The sequence below is a fragment of the Pan paniscus genome, chromosome 2, assembly GCF_029289425.2.
Source record: "Pan paniscus chromosome 2, NHGRI_mPanPan1-v2.0_pri, whole genome shotgun sequence".
Classification (NCBI taxonomy): Eukaryota; Metazoa; Chordata; class Mammalia; order Primates; family Hominidae; genus Pan; species Pan paniscus.
In genome coordinates, this window is record NC_085926.1 from 62242204 (window position 1) to 62258777 (window position 16574).

The window sequence follows — 16574 nt, forward strand, 5'->3', positions numbered from 1 at the left end:
AGTCCCAAACTTGGCAGCTTTGGCCTACCATTCTGTCTTAACTTTTAGTGGCTCCATATCAGGTGCTCAACTCTTTCTACCCAAGGCCCCAGTTTTTCTTCCCATATAGATAAGAGCTGAAACTTCACTCTCGCTGTCATGAGGAATTTAAGAAACAATGTGTGAAGAGTATGTGGAAGAACAACTCTAGCACAAAAGAATGAAATCTCTTAGGATATAATCCTAGTCTTCCTCAAATTATATCCATGGGGAAACTACTGCCCTATATCATAGGATACACCAGAGGTCCACGAATTGATGGCCTGTAGATTGCATTCAGTCCACAGATATATTGTATTTGGCTCATAATTTTAAAGTTTGTATTAGTTACCAATATTTAAAACATGAAAACTTTTGCAATAAGATTCAGGTTTCAAACTCCTTTAAAAAATTTGGGTGTTGGTGTAACAGGCTCACACTCTCCCATGACAGTAACAAGATGGAAATGAACAGCAGTTTTTGCATTTAGGGGAAACATATGCTCTCCAGTTCACCAAAGTCTACATTGCTCCCTATCACCTTATGTCTAGCCATCATCAGTCATTTAATTAACCTGCCTGGATCCTGTGAGCAGTTGCCTCTGAGATATCCAATATGAATTTTGACACCATCTTCCATCTCAGGCTAGTAAACCAACAACCAAGAGTGGCAGTAGAAGTATCTCTAAGTCTTTCATCATGAAAATCCTAGACAACCAGCATACAGCCCAGTGGGTTCCCACATTACTAACTACCTCTAAGTCCACTCAAGATGATTCCATTAATCAGCAGTTATGACTATTCAAAATCATTTAAAAAAATCAATTTTCTACTCCATGGCTTTTACTGCCCAGGACATAACCTTAGACAAGGAAGCTTCATTTATGCTACTACAAGTGGCAGAAATAAACTAGAGTACAAAAAGCTACTGGTCCAAAACTCTATTTTTAAACAGCTAATTGTGGAACTTTGAGATTTAGAAACAAATCACTACTGACCATGCCTGGATTCAGAGACAGGATTGAAGACAATGGCTTTAAATTCCTGCCTACGTTAGTAAAATCGCATAAAGGCACTAGAAGATGGGAACCAGAAGTTGGTTACTAGCAAGTTAAAATTGGCTTTTGTGATTACGAAGTTAAGTTTGGCAGAAAAGGATAATTACACCAGCAGTTTATCTGAACATAACAATTATGTTCCTCAAAAGTTGAAATGAAGAAATTAACTTTATCTAATTTGTGGTAATTTCAAATCATTTGACTTGTAGTTACTGGCCTATAAACTATTTTCCCTTTCTCACACCCTACACTTGCAGGGTATAAAGGCAGGCTTTGTAGCAATATCCAGTGGGCCTTGCAAAGCTTAGGAGAACATTCTAAACCAGAGACATCTTTAGCACTATGTTAGGATCCATTCCATAAGCATTTCCTGCATGTCTACTACAGACCACATGTTAGTTATACTCTATATAGAATGTAGAGTTGTTGGCAGAGGCATTTCAAGTCAGATGAGACAAAGATGGTAATTTAGTCTTAAAAAAATTAGGTCTTCAATTTATTCCAAAATATTTAGTTGGCACTATAGTAGAGATGGTTTTTAGGGAAAGAATAAAAAAGACTATTGTGCACCAATGTGAGCAAACAAGTAAAACCTGTAATCACAGACACTCTGTATTACATAGTATGCTGACAAAATTCTGTTTATTCTATATTAGTTACTAGAACTCAGAAAACATTTTTCCATACAGTAAAAAATGTTCAAAGATAAGGACTACAACAGGGTCAAAAAGCCAAGGGTGCCAGTCAATTCTGCCACTTACAGTGTTATGAGGCAAGTTACTTCAGCTTCCTAAGTGCCATTTTCTTCATCTGTAAAATACAGAAACTAATGTTTACCTCATAGACTGCTCTGAGGAGTAAATGAGATGATGCATGCAAAGATCTTGGGATAGTAGACAGTAAGTACTCAATTAATACTAGCCATTTTAAGTATCATATAACCCTGCTTTATTTAATTGCTTGACAGACCTTTTGTCAATAATGAGTCAACCTACCTAAGCTTGCCCAATTAAATAGAAATACTGAGAAATTTCTGTCACTAATGAGGGAGCTCACAAAGTCAAATAAAGGCCGGGCGTGGTGACTCATGCCTGTAATCTCAGCACTTTGGGAGGATGAGATGGGCAGATCACTTGAGGTCAGGAGTTTGAGACCAGCGTGGCCAACATGGTGAAACTCTGTCTCTACTAAAAATGCAAAAATTAGCTGGATGTGGTGGCACACACCTATAATCCCAGCTACTCAGGAGGCTGAGGCAAGAGACACTTGAACCTGGGAGGAGGAGTTTGCAGTGAGCCAAGATCATGCCACTGCACCCCAGCCTGGGTGACAGAGTGAGACTCCGTCTCAAAAAAACAAAACAAAACAAAAACAAAGTCAAGTAAGATCCAAGAGAGGTGAATGGGGATAAAGGTAGGTAGTGAAAGCAACACATATACCCTACTGTCCAGAAACAAGAGTGGCAGAAGCAGGGAATGGATAAATACACATGATGCCCCAAAGCTTGAATATTTCTCTTCTAACCATTTAAGTCACTCTGTGCCTTCTAAGAAAGTTTTTTTTTTTCAAAAAAGAAAAAAGCTCCATAATTTCAGAAAAGTGGAACAGAAGGCTTAATAATATTTGTTAATGTCAAGGACCAAGCACAGAATATTGCACAATACTATGAAAATGGTGAATGTTATTTCCTTCACTAGCAGCAGCGCTCTATCTCTGCCCCAAAACTCTATAAGCCAGTACAAACAATGATAATTCCTTTCTCCTCAGCCAATTTTTATCTCCTATATCTCTCGCTACTTTCAGTAGATCACTGTCATTATCATAACCATCATCATCCCTTAACCTAGGCTTACTTGGCCTCATTAGCGATTCATTATTGTATTATGAAGAAGTGGCCATAAATTAGAGGCACTTCATGTTTTGGTATTTATATGGTGAAAGTATCTCACTATATAAATAATATTATCTGTTCCCTGTGTCAACACTATTGACTTACTAAATAAGTTATGATTACTTTTCTTATAACACTTGGTGTTTAAACAGTAAATTTAAAAATATATGCCAATATTTAACATTTTCATGACTCAGGAATCCTGACAATGTTTCAAAATTGACCATTTAAAAATAGCTATATGGGATGGGCTCTTACAATAGATTATTAGAAATGCAACATTTTCCATAGAAAGATGGGCAATAATCATGAGAACTTATAATTTATCATTAATATTTGTTATTAAGATACCTTTTGCTTAAGACACATTGCTTAAGAATATGTGAACTGGATTTTGTGTCAGAACATTCCAACGTGGTTAGCAGTTCTTTTCTGAGATTTTCATGTAATGTTTCTCTTATCTCACTGGTTAGGAACATGCTAAGAACAACCTGGGGTCCAAAAAATGCAACTCCCTTAGGTGCTTTTGCAGAGTGAAAATTACTCAAAAAGTTTGATGGGATTTTTCACTACCTCAATATTTGCTACTTTTCAAATCGCATTATTGGATTTACATCTAAATGCTGGCATGCCCCATGCTTCTGTTGAAGTAGCCCTTTTTTCTTCTATGTATAGCCTCTGTCCTCAGGTAATTCCATCCAAATCCATGGAATTATGTACTTTCTATATGCCAATGACTCCCAAAGTACATATGTTGTCCAAACCTATGCCCTGAACTCCAGATTTATATCCAGCTGAACATTTATCATCTCCATTTGTATATCTAATCAGCATCCCAAACTTAACATGACAAAAGCACAACTGGAATTTTCCCCCAACCTGTTCTTCCCCTAGTCTTCTAACAGTAGTAACATCTACTCAGGTAATCAAACTAAAAATCTAGCTGTCTTCCTTGACTTCTCCTTATTTCCTGCCATTTAAAAAGAAGAAACAATCCAATTTTTTAACACAGGCAAAAGAGCTGAACAGATACTTCATCAAAGATACACAGCTGGCAAGTAACACATAAAAATATACTCAATATATTTAGTCATTAAGTAAATGCAAAATGAAACCACAATGTAATACACATATTAGAATCAGTGAACTTGAAGACAGGTCAATATGTATAACCCAAAATAAAATACAGAGAGGAAAAGAATGAAAACAGCATAAAGAATCCAAACACTGTGGAATAATATCAAACAATGTACATACTGTATAACTGGAGAAGAAAGAGATAAAGAGGCAGAAGAAATACTTGAGGAAATGATGACTTAGGTTTTCCTGTATTCATGACATCAAGCCACAGATCCAAGGAGATTAGAGAACACCAAGCAGGATGACTACCCCTCCCACCCCCCCAAAAAAATCACACTTAGGCATATCATATTCAAATAGTAAAAACCAAACAAAAAAAAATCTTGAAGGCAGCCAGAGTTTAAAAAACACATTATCTAAAAGTAAATAAGAACTTATCTTCTTGTCATAAACCATGCAAGCCAGAAGACCAACAGAGCGACATATTTGTGTTCACTTCTGTCAACTCAGAATACTATACCCGGTGAATAGGAGGTTATTCTTCTAAATGATTTATGTGAACAGGTAAAAATATTTTCTATTTAGAGCCATATTCTTACAGACTGTTTTTGTTTTCCAAATGAAAGTCAATACTTGAATAGATATGTTTTGTACTCAAGGTGATGTTCCGCAAATATGGTTAAATGAAAGCCTAATTAGTTGTCATTAAGGTATTTATTTAGGGAAAAGCTTAGGCAGTCAGCACAATCCCTATGTACTAAGCTAGAATTAGCAGAAGGAATGCTTATGTTGCTTTGTTAATAAGGCTCAAATGAAGACAGAAACATACATTCAGATTCACATCCACATTATGCAAGCAGGAAAACAAATCAAAAAGACAAGACTAAAGCCACTTTCGGGAATAACCAGTGTGCTTCAAAAAACACTTTGGCAGAGAGCAAAGAAATCCAAGTACATTGTTGAGTTTGCATCATGCAGGCTATGTGTAAGCCACATGAGATACAGAGCAAAACGGATAAAAGCCAATATGTTTAACGGATGTATTGGAAAAACATTTTTTAAATGCAAATATAAAGTTCTGTTAATTAATCTCCCTTAAAAACCAACTAATTTAATCTTGTCAATCCTGCTTAGAGCATTCAATAGTTCTTTAATGATATCATCATTCCTCACTTTACTACTACCATTTATCCAACTTTGCATTTCCTCCTTTCTTCAACTCACACTCATTTTCTAGCCAAGTCCAATCTATTCATTCACATACTGTTTCATCCCTACACTGAGGTATTTACCTGTCACACCCCTCACTTGAAATGCTATCCCCTTCACTCCAATGCTCAGATGATGACCTTCTCTTTGAAACTATTTCTGACTTGTTAACCTGTAACTATTTTTAGTAAGATGAGCCACTTGGTTTTATACTCCTGCTATGACAAATTATCCCAAGTCTATTCTTCATCTTGTTATGCAGGAGTTGTCTCTGAGAAACAAAAGGTGATGGGTGAATGAGGACATGAGATATGAAACCACTACTAAAGACAAAATGCTCAACACTCCCAAAGAGCCTTGGGATGGGGTGGTATTCTTTTAACATTATAAGTTGACATGGAAGGTGACCTCCCAATTATGACTATGTGAGGTGAGGGCCTTCAATAACTGAGAGCTATAAAAAGAGAATGCATAATGAGTAAATATTGTTCACTTTCCTAAATAATCTTTTAAACACTTTTATGAAAGTTTTTCTAAGAGTACTGTTCTCAGAGATAGAAATCTTATGCTAAGAGTCTATGCCTTAGTTTCTAGGAATGGATTGGGGTCACCCCATCTTAAATGTTAAACCAGTCTTCCAACCAAGAACTACAATAGTTGGGAAGGTAACTATCACAACCATGTTAACATTTATTGAATATATTTTATATACCTATCTCTACATATTCCAAGCCCTGTAGAAGATAGGAACAATGTAAAATAATATGCAGTTTCTATACAAAGATACACACATACACACACACACACACACACACACACACGAAGTGTATACAGACCTGGACCGGGCATGGTGGCTCATGCCTACAATCCCAGCAGTTTGGGAGGCTGAGGTGAGTGGATCGCTTGAGGCCAGTAATTCGAAACCACCCCGGCCAACATGGCAAAATGCCATCTCTACTAAAAATACAAAAATTAGCTGGGTGTGGTGGCACACACCTGTAGTCCCAGCTACTTGGGAGGCTGAGGCATAAGAATTGCTTGAACCCAGGAGGTGGAGGTTGCAATGAGCAGAGATCACACCACTGCACTCCAGCCTGGGTGACAGATCGAGACTCTGTCTCACAAATAAATAAAATAAAATATATACAGACCTGAAAAGTTAAATAACACTACATGACAATTTATCATTAGGTTCCAAATAGATTCGTATTACATAAATTACAAATGGACTGGTATTATTAACATAAATAAGTGCCACAAGAGTTCAGAGGAAAAGCTTCAAGAAGGATGTGATACTTCAGCTGGACCTTAAAAAGCAGATAAATCTTGAGTGAAAAAAACAGGTAATGAAGGACATTCTGTTCACGTGAATGTTGGAAACAGACTTGCATAAACAAAACTTTTTGTCTTAAGAAATAAGATGAACTTGGAAAAGTAAGATAAGGTTTACACCATGGAAGACCTTAAATATCAACCTAAAGAGTTGGGACTTGACTTTGCCTGAAGGTGACAACCAAGGAAGATATATCAATAATGTTACTGTCAAAGAAAGACTATAAACAACTTCAGCAAAGTCTCACAATGTGCAAAAATCACAAGCATTCCTATACACCAATAATAGACAAGCAGAGAGCCAAATCATGAGTGAATTCCCTTTCACAGTTGTTACAAAGAAAATAAAATACCTAGGAATAAAACTTACAAGGGATGTGAAGGACCTCTTCAAGGAGAACTACAAACCACTGCTCAAGGAAATAAGAGAGGACACAAACAAATGGAAAAAAAAATTTGATGCTCATGGATAGGAAGAATCAATATCATGAAAATGGCCATACCACCCAAAGTAATTTATAGATTCAATGTTATTCCCATCAAGCTACCACTGACTTTCTTCACAGAACTAGAAGAAACTACTTTAAATTTCATATGGAACCAAAAAAGGGCCAGTATAGCCAAGACAATCCTAAGAAAGAAGGACAAAGCTGGAGGCATTGCACTACCTGACTTCAAACTATACTACAAGGCTACAGTAACGGAAACAGCATGGTACTGGTACCAAAACAGATATATAGACAAATGGAACAGAACAGAGGCCTCAGAAATAACACCACACATCTACAACCATTTGATCTTTGACAAACCTGACAAAAACAAGCAATGGGGAAAGGATTCCCTATTTAATAAATGGTGCTGGGAAACTGGCTAGCCATATGCAGAAAACAGAAACTGGATCCCTTCCTTACACCTTATACAAAAAATAACTCAAGATGGATTTAAGACTTAAAACCTAAAACCATAAAAACCCTAGAAGAAAACCTAGGCAACACCATTCAGGACATAGGCATGGGCAAAGACTTCATGACTAAACACCAAAAGCAATGGCAACAAAAGCCAGAATTGACAAATGGGATCTAATTAAACTAAAGAGCTTCTTCACAGCAAAAGAAACTATCATCAGAGTGAACAGGCAACCTACAGAATGGAAGAAAATTTTTGCAGTCTATCCACCTGACAAAGGTTTACTATCCAGAATCTACAATGAACTTAAAACAAATTTACAAGAAAAAAAACCCCATCAAAAACTGGGTAAAGGATATGAATAGATACTTCTCAAAAGAAGGCATTTATGCAGCCAACAAACATATGAAAAAAACCTCATCATCACTGGTCATTAGAGAAATGCAAATCAAAACCACAATAAGATACCATCTCATGTCAGTTAGAATGGGGATCACTAAGAAGTCTGGAAACAACGGATGCTGGAGGATGCGGAGAAATAGGAATGCTTTTACACTGTTGGTGGGAGTGTAAATTAATTCAACCATTGTGGAAGACAGTGTGGCAATTCCTCAAGAATCTAGAACCAGAAATACCATTTGAACCAACAATCCCATTACTGGGTATATGCCCAAAGGATTATAAATCATTCTACTATAAAGGCATGCACACGTATGCTTCTTGCAGCACTATTTACAATAGCAAAGACTTGGAACCAACCCAAATGCCCATCAATGATAGACTGAATAAAGAAAATGTGGCACATATACACCATGGAATACTATGCAGCCATAAAAAATAATGAGTTAATGTCCTTTGCAGGGACATGGATGAAACTGGAAACCATCATCCTCAGCAAACTAACACAGGAGCAGAAAACCAAACACCACATGTTCTCACTCATAAGTTGAAGGTGAACAATGAGAACACATGGACACACAGAGGGGAACATCACACACCAGGGCCTGTCGAGGGGTGGGAGGAAAAGGGAGGGAGAGCATTAGGACAAATACCTAATGCATGTGGGGCTTAAAACCTACATGATGTGTTGATAGGTGCAGCAAACAACCATGGCACATGTATACCTATGTAACAAACCTGCACGTTCAGGACATGTATCCCAGAACCTAAAGTAAAATTAAAAAATAAATAAATAAAGACTATAAAACAGACCATTTGAGTCAGTACAGTTTTTTTACATTTTCCTTGAAAACACTGCTTCTCAAAGATCAGAATTTTCTTGTACAGCTTTAAATATGGTCACTCTACTTAAAAGTATCCCAAGAACATGAAATTTTAATACAAATAGTACAGCTCTCTTTTAAGCAATAGGTCAAAAATAATGAAATCTATTCCACGCATGTGGAGATAAAATAGTATTATAATTTTGTGCTTTCAAAATATACCTCAAAATCCAAGATTTGTTAATTCTACTCCTCTGAGAAACTTTGCTCTGTGAGTTTAAAACGTTTTAAAATTAAGTTTAAATTATTTACTTGTCAATGACTTTTGAGAATTCATTTGTGTAAGTTCCAGGATGAAAAACGAATACCCAGTAATTCTGAGTCCAAAAGACATGGGAAAATTAGTTAACAACGCTGAATGAAAAATATAAATAAAGCTAAGAACACTATTGCAAGATTTACTGTAAAAAAAAAAAAAACCCTTTATTTGCATGTCAAATCAATGTATAAATACCTTTATTCACCTGCTAAGTAAACTTTAGAGCTTATCAGTCTTTTCAGCTCATATTATTACAAAGATGAGAGAAAATATTATCTTTGAAAAGATAAGGGCTGGAAATTCATAGAATAAATCAGGACTAAAATACACCACAGTCTTGCTATCAAGGAAAACTCAGTCCATAAGATAGGCACATATACTAAGTTAAACAATTTATAAGGTTTTTACACCACCTTAGTAAGAAGACTATGTGTGATACAGTCTAAGAAAATAGATCTAGTTTACTTTTAAAGCCACTCTAAAATGAAAACCTTACACTTCATAGTGTCTTCCAATTCCAAAAGCACTTTCATATCCATTATCTCACTTGGCCCTCACAAGTATCCTGTAACGTAGAGAAAGAAGGTAATTTTTGCCTTTCTTACCAATGATGAAACAGTTCATCAGTAGCAAATCTAGAGCTGGAATCTACATGTTCTCATTCAATAAGATGGCTATTCAACACACTGCCTCTCTAGCAAATATAAGTCTAAGGGCTCAGCACATTTCAATTGTAAAGGTCAAACTCCCTAGTTCTATTCACAGCATAAACTGGAATATGCCTGGGATATGAAGTTTACTGATTTTTTTTATTTCTTTTCCTGTATATACTTTGTTTAAGGGTGTGCTACCCTTACCCGATGAAGGTAGAAATTTGATAGGGATATATTTACATGCAGCAAAGTTGGCAGAGAAGTAAATTTATATAAACCAATTTTTTTCACAAACCTTCCCATAAAGTCACATAAGTACTCTCAACAGACTGTATTTTAAAATATCAATAAGAACTGGTGATCTTAAAATGAATTACAAAGCATTCACAGCTGTCAGAAATTCATCTGAACCATAAAATTATATATTTTTGAGAGAGAAATAATATTTTGGGCACATGAAATAAGTGAATGTTCCATCATTATACCCCTAAAACATCTTTTGTAGAGAATTTTCTCACACACATAAAGAGTTCACATGCAAAACAAACTGTAACAAAAACTATTCAAAAAAATCTTTCAGCAATGCTAAAATACTTTAACTATATAACATATTTTCTGTGCTGTGTCTACTGTGAATTACTTCTCTACCAAGAACTTACTCATACTAAGGATATTTAAAGCAAAGCAAATACCATACAAATAATTATTTAATCTTATTTCTCAGAATCCTTAGTTATCTGATAGCAATTCAAAGTACAGTCATGCATTACATTAATGATGGGCATATGTTCTGAGAAATTCATTGTTAGGCAATTTCATTGTTATTTGAACATCACAGAGTTACTTACACAAACCTAGAGTGCATAGCCTACTATATACCTAGGCAATATGGTACAGCCTATTGCCTCTAGGCTATGAACCTGTACAAAATGTTACCATACTGAATACTGTAGACAACTGTAACACAATAGTAAATGTTTGTGTATCTAAACATATCTAAACATTAAAAAGGTACCGTAAAAATATGGCATTATAATCTTATGGGACCACCTTCTTATAAGTAATCTCACTGACAGAAACTTTGTTTTGCAGTGCATGACTGTATCATTTAAAACACATCCCTAGGATTTACTGTGACCTTCAAATGTCAACACTACGTTGATTCAGAAAGGATAACTTTCTAATACATTTCATATTATTATAGTAGTCCACATGTAAAAACCACACTTTATGAATTTTGTAAATCATTTATGTGAATGTAGTTCTAGAAAGCATGTTTAAAATACCAGTTTTTAATTCTATCATATAGAAAGTCAAATTTCTAAAACAAAAACTGAAAAAAAGCTATTGTGAGATGGGTTACATGATGGGTAAATATGTCAAATGTACAGCATTGAGGTACCAGCATCATACTTACAGTATCTTCATAGTTTTGCTTCTGCAGCCCTTTCCAATTTGAGGTCTGTCTTGTACCATTCAGTGTCACCATGGTTACCTAGACTTTATTTATTCATTTATTTTACACTTCTCTTCAGCTGAATAGGGCTAGGCTCTCTTCTAGGTATTGGGGATATAGTAATTAGCAAGATAGACAAAGTTCCTGTCTTCATGAAATGTATGTATATGCCAGCGAGAGGAAAGACAAACAAGTAGGCAAATATATATCAGACAGAGGTTAAGTACTACTTTAAATAAAGAAAGAAAGCAAGGTAAGAAGACAGAAAATGATGGTGAAAGGAATTGTTTTTGGCAGGGTGGACAGGAAAGCCTCACTCGGGAAGTGACTAGCAAAGAACATATAAAGCTCTGTGGAAGATATTCCAGGCAAAGGGAACATCAGGTGAAAAAGTCCTTGAAATGGGACTAAGCTTGGAGTACATCAGCAAGATAAGAGTGAAGAAAGGGGAACCTGGTAAGAAACGAGTTTAGAGAAGTAAGCAGGGATCTGATCAAGCAGGGCCTTAGAGGCCATGCCAAGGAGTGTGTATTTTATAAGGGCAATGGAAAGCCACTATAGGGTTTAAGGAGGGGAGTTACAAATTCTGATTTATGTTTTTAAAAAATCACTAAGACCATAGAGAAGACTGTAGAAGGAAAAATGTAAGATAAAGACAACTAATGATGAAGGTGTCACATTTCTTTAGTACTTGCATGTTTGGACACAAGGTAGGTAGCACACTGTACCTATAACAACATACTCCCATAACTTAATTTAAGGTTATTCTTTGATCATGAAATTAGGAAGAAAAATGTAAAGGATAGGATCAGATATCCAAAGATATTATTCAAGACACTCATGGTGGATACGAAATAAAAGTCTTTTAGAAAAACCCCAAAATCTGATTTTAAAATAACTAAAGTATAACCTCACATATCACCAGATTGTATCCAATAACTAAAAGATTTTAAGCAATCAATTTTACAATATATGTTATTTTTAAATGAGCTAAAAAATGAGAGTGCTATACATTAAAGATTACAAACTCTCAGTCTGCTGGTATGTTTTAAATTTTTTGCTTTGTAGTTTTTTACTTGAATGACTTGCTAACACTGAGAAGTAAGATGATTTCATATGAAAATCCAGGTTTCTGTCTTTACCTCAAAAATCAGCAGCTCCAGGCTGGGCGCGGTGGCTCACGCCTGGAATCCCAGCACTTTGGGAGGCCGAAGCGGGAGGATCACAAGGTTAGGAGATCGAGACCATCCTGGCTAACACGGTAAAACCCCGTCTCTACTAAAAATACAAAAAATTAGCCTGGCGTGGTGGCGGGCGCCTGTAGTGCCAGCTACTCGGGAGACTGAGACAGGAGAAGGGCGTGAACCCAGGAGGCGGAGCTTGCAGTGGGCCGAGATCGTGCCACTACACCCCAGCCTGGGCGACAGCGCAAGACTGTCTCAAAAAAAAAAAAAAAAAAAAAAATCAGCATCTCCAGCACCTTTTATTCTTGCAAGGCAACAATCTTGGAAGTGAGCAACTCTATTTATTCTTATAGAATTCTACTAGAAGCTTCTCTAAAAATAAATGGATAAATTCTTTTACGTTACTTTTTGAGTAACATGGGACTTTTTATGTTGCTTTAAAAAGAAAAGAAAGTGTTTATCCTTTTGCCAACTTAAATATATTCCACTAGCATCCATGAAGAACCCATTATGAAACAATAACTGCTATGAAGAGTTTGGAGTCCAGGTAAATAATTCTAAAGGCACAGGAACTCTTGGAGATTCTACTGAACATTTAGGCAAATGCTGACTCCAAGATCTGAGGTGTCCAATAAGGTCCTAGTTTCCAGTAGGGTGACCTGCACCTCCACACCTTTATGCATGACAGTAACATTTCTTACAACTTCACAGGGCTTACAAAAGTGGAGAGCAAGTCCCTTCACCCAGGGCATCAGCTGCCATGTATGAGCTAATCCACTATTCAGACAGATACTCAGAGCATAAACTGCTATATATAGGAAATGAGAATCAAATCAACTAATCCTCTCAAAAGGATTATGTTATTTCATATAAAATCTACAATAAAGCATTTTTAAAACATATCACATCCTTTCCTTTTTTAAGCTATCTGACAAGTCAGATGAGACTCCTTAGGTCTACTTTAAGTTATTTTTGTACTATTTGCTAGATACCACATAAATGTATGGTGTTCATTAACAAGAAACAGTTGCACTCTACAAGTCTATAGAAATGACAGTACACAACGAGCTGAGACCATGAGATGACAACAAAGTATAATCAAACAAGCTTTTCTTTTCCCTCATAAATACCATCAGAAACATAATTTTAGCACCCCAGAAAGCAACAAGCTAAAATTGTGAATTAAACAGATGTAAAAATATATTTTTAATGCAAAGCAAAGGAAAGAAAAATGCGATCTCAAATGTACATGCATGGATATCTATGGCAGATTTTGAAGTCTACTTTTATGGAACACACTTCATGAAAATAAGCTTTGCTTCTACTTAAACATTTCAAAACATTAAATGTGTAATAGTTTTCCCAATGGCATATGGTTTGAATTGATAGTGGTAAATAATTGTACATAAAATGAAACTACACTGAACTAAATGTTAGTAAAAGTGACAAAATAAAATACTAGCAATATAAACCGTTGCATGGGTGTATGCCATATTACCAGGTGAAAAAAAAATTATTGCAATTACAGGCTTTCATTATTTATTTCGCCTTTATGTAATTACATCTTATACATGTTTATTTACTAATATCAATCTGAGACATCATTTTGAGAATATAATTAACTGGATAGTAAAACAGAACGTGTGTGTGTGTTACTATTTTTCTCTTTATTTCAAAAAAGTTGGTCTTTGTTAGTTGTGTTTAACTGCCATCTAGAGTTAAAATGAATCCATTTCTTTTCCCCTCTACTTCTTTTCAAAATTTTTGGCATACAGGCAAACATGTTTCACTTCTTCACATCAAACAAATATTCATCAGACAAAAAAACTGTAAAAGGATAACTTCATGCAATTTTTCAAATTACTGTTAGCAATTACACCTACTGCAAATACTTTAAGTTGACCAAAAATTAAGACTTACATTTACACTAGTTAAAACGCTATTTTTGACGATATAAACAAGCCAATGAACAACCTAATACACATCTGGACTTTGGGAAATACATTAAAAACTTCAGGTTATAGTCTATTTCATGACCTACAATTTGTTTTTTTTTTTTGAGTCCAAGAAAAGCAGACCCAAATAAAAAGATATTCAGTAGTTACTTCATTTTTTTCACATATGAAAAATATGATTATGAAAAATTAGCTAAATCCCAGGCCGGATGCGGTGGCTCACGCCTGAAATCCCAGCACTTTGGGAGGCTGAGGTGGGCAGATCACCTGAGGTTGGGAGTTCAAGACCAGCCTGACCAACATGGAGAAACCCCGTCTCTATTAAAAATACAAAATTAGCCAGGTATGGTGGCACATGCCTGTAATCCCAGCTACTCGAGAGGCTGAGGCAGGACAATCGCTTGAACCTGGGAGGCAGAGGCTGAGGTGAGCTAAGATCACACCATTGCCCTCCAGCCTGGGCAACAAGAGCAAAACTTTGTCTCAAACAAACAAACAAAAAAAATTAAAAAAAAAAAAAGAAAAATTAACTAAATCCCAACTGCATATTCAACTAACTAAACTTTTTACTATTCTTATGTTAAAAGTGGCATTCAAATCCCAATTTCAGCAGGGAGTTTGTAAGAATAAGCCATCAGTACAATTACTCAGCTTTCAATTTAAGAAAGGCATTATTAAAAATCTATTTTAAAAAGGGATACTGAAGAGAAAAATGAAATTAGATTTCAAAATAAGACTTGATGCCCTAGCACAGAAGAAATGTATTCACATGAAGTGTTCCAAAAATTACGTAAAATATTACTGTTCTCATATAAATAGAGTATAGGTTTTTTTAAATTAACTTTCCCAAATGCATTAAACCACAACAGCTTTTTCTAACAATATTTTTATACATCATTAGATTCTGAAACAAAGAAGTTGCAATCCAGTAAAACTGCAACTCTTGTTCAAAGGAAATTATATGCAAGTTTTCAAGTGGATGCACACAGCAAACAATGATGATGAAAAACCGGCTGGTGCAAAGAGCCTTGAATGTTTTCAATAAACACAACTGTAGAGCATTACAAGAAGATGGCAATAGCAGAATACAATACTTATCAAGTACAGTACTCAAGTACGCATTTAAGAAGGTTCTTAATTGCTTGCTCAATTGTGGACTAATAAAGTTATTACAGGATTATAAGAATCAAAGAGGAACAAACAGAGAGGAAAAAAAATAAGCAAGCCTGAAGGCCGTGAACGAGAAAACGCCTACCTCAAGAAAAGCCTGGATTAACAGTCATAGAGACTAGTGAATGTACTGAGAGCCACTGGAAAATCATGGAAACAGGATTGAAAAAAAAAATAAAACCTTCTATAAATTTTATACGTCTGGAAAAGTGTCCATTTAAGACAATGGGTTTGTCTGAGCTCTAAATTACTGAAATTTGTGAAGTAAAAAGTACAGATGGTCCCTGACTTACAACAGTTCGAGTTATAATTTCTTGACTTTACAATGGGCTTATAGGGTATTAAATGCATTTTTGACTTACAATATTTTTGACTTACAGTAAGTTTATCAGGATGTAACCTCATCACACATTAAGGAGCATGTGCATACACATTTACTATGTATACTGTTGGGGCTTAGAAAACAACACTGCAAAATGAATGGCGTTTTGGCATGCTGAACACTTTGAACCATAATAGGAAGGCCTTAGAAATTACCTCAGAATCAAGGACTTTCTTCTTTATTTTTTTTTTCTTTTGAGACAGGAGCTTGCTTTGTCACCCAGGCTGGTCTCGAACTCCAGGCTTCAAGCGATCCTCCCACCTCAGCCTCCCAAAGTGCTGGGATTATAGCCGTGAGCCACAGCACACCTATAATCCCAGAATCAAGGACTTTCTAATCTCTCCTGTCCTCCCTTCTCCCCACCCCCAGAACAGGGTGAAATTTAACTCTTAATATTCCTTTATCCGCCTTAAGACCTGGCCCACCAAAGAGAACACAACTGCCTTCCATCCCCTCCTTGAAATTTTATTACCAGGAAAGAAGACTGAGGCATGTAACCACACCTGAAGGGATTTTGTTCTGCCTGTTAGGCTCAAATTACAAAGAAAAACATTTACAAGCTAGTATTTCTACCTCCCAGGTCCATTCATCTTCCCTAAAGTCATGTATTACCTCTGTAGAAATTGTCTACAGCACCCCCTTCACCATTTCCCTCTCCCCGCTGGAGTATTTAAGCCTCAACCATCCGGCCCCTCTTTGAGCCTCATATTTTATATGGCTCCTGTGTTTATGCACATTA

The 16574-nt window shown here is 35.9% G+C and overlaps 1 protein-coding gene across 2 annotated transcripts in view; it reads right to left on the minus strand.

Moving 5' to 3' along the window:
• Positions 1–16574, minus strand: part of FEZF2 (FEZ family zinc finger 2) — a 112678-nt gene that overhangs the window by 37287 nt on the left and 58817 nt on the right. The window lies entirely within an intron of this gene.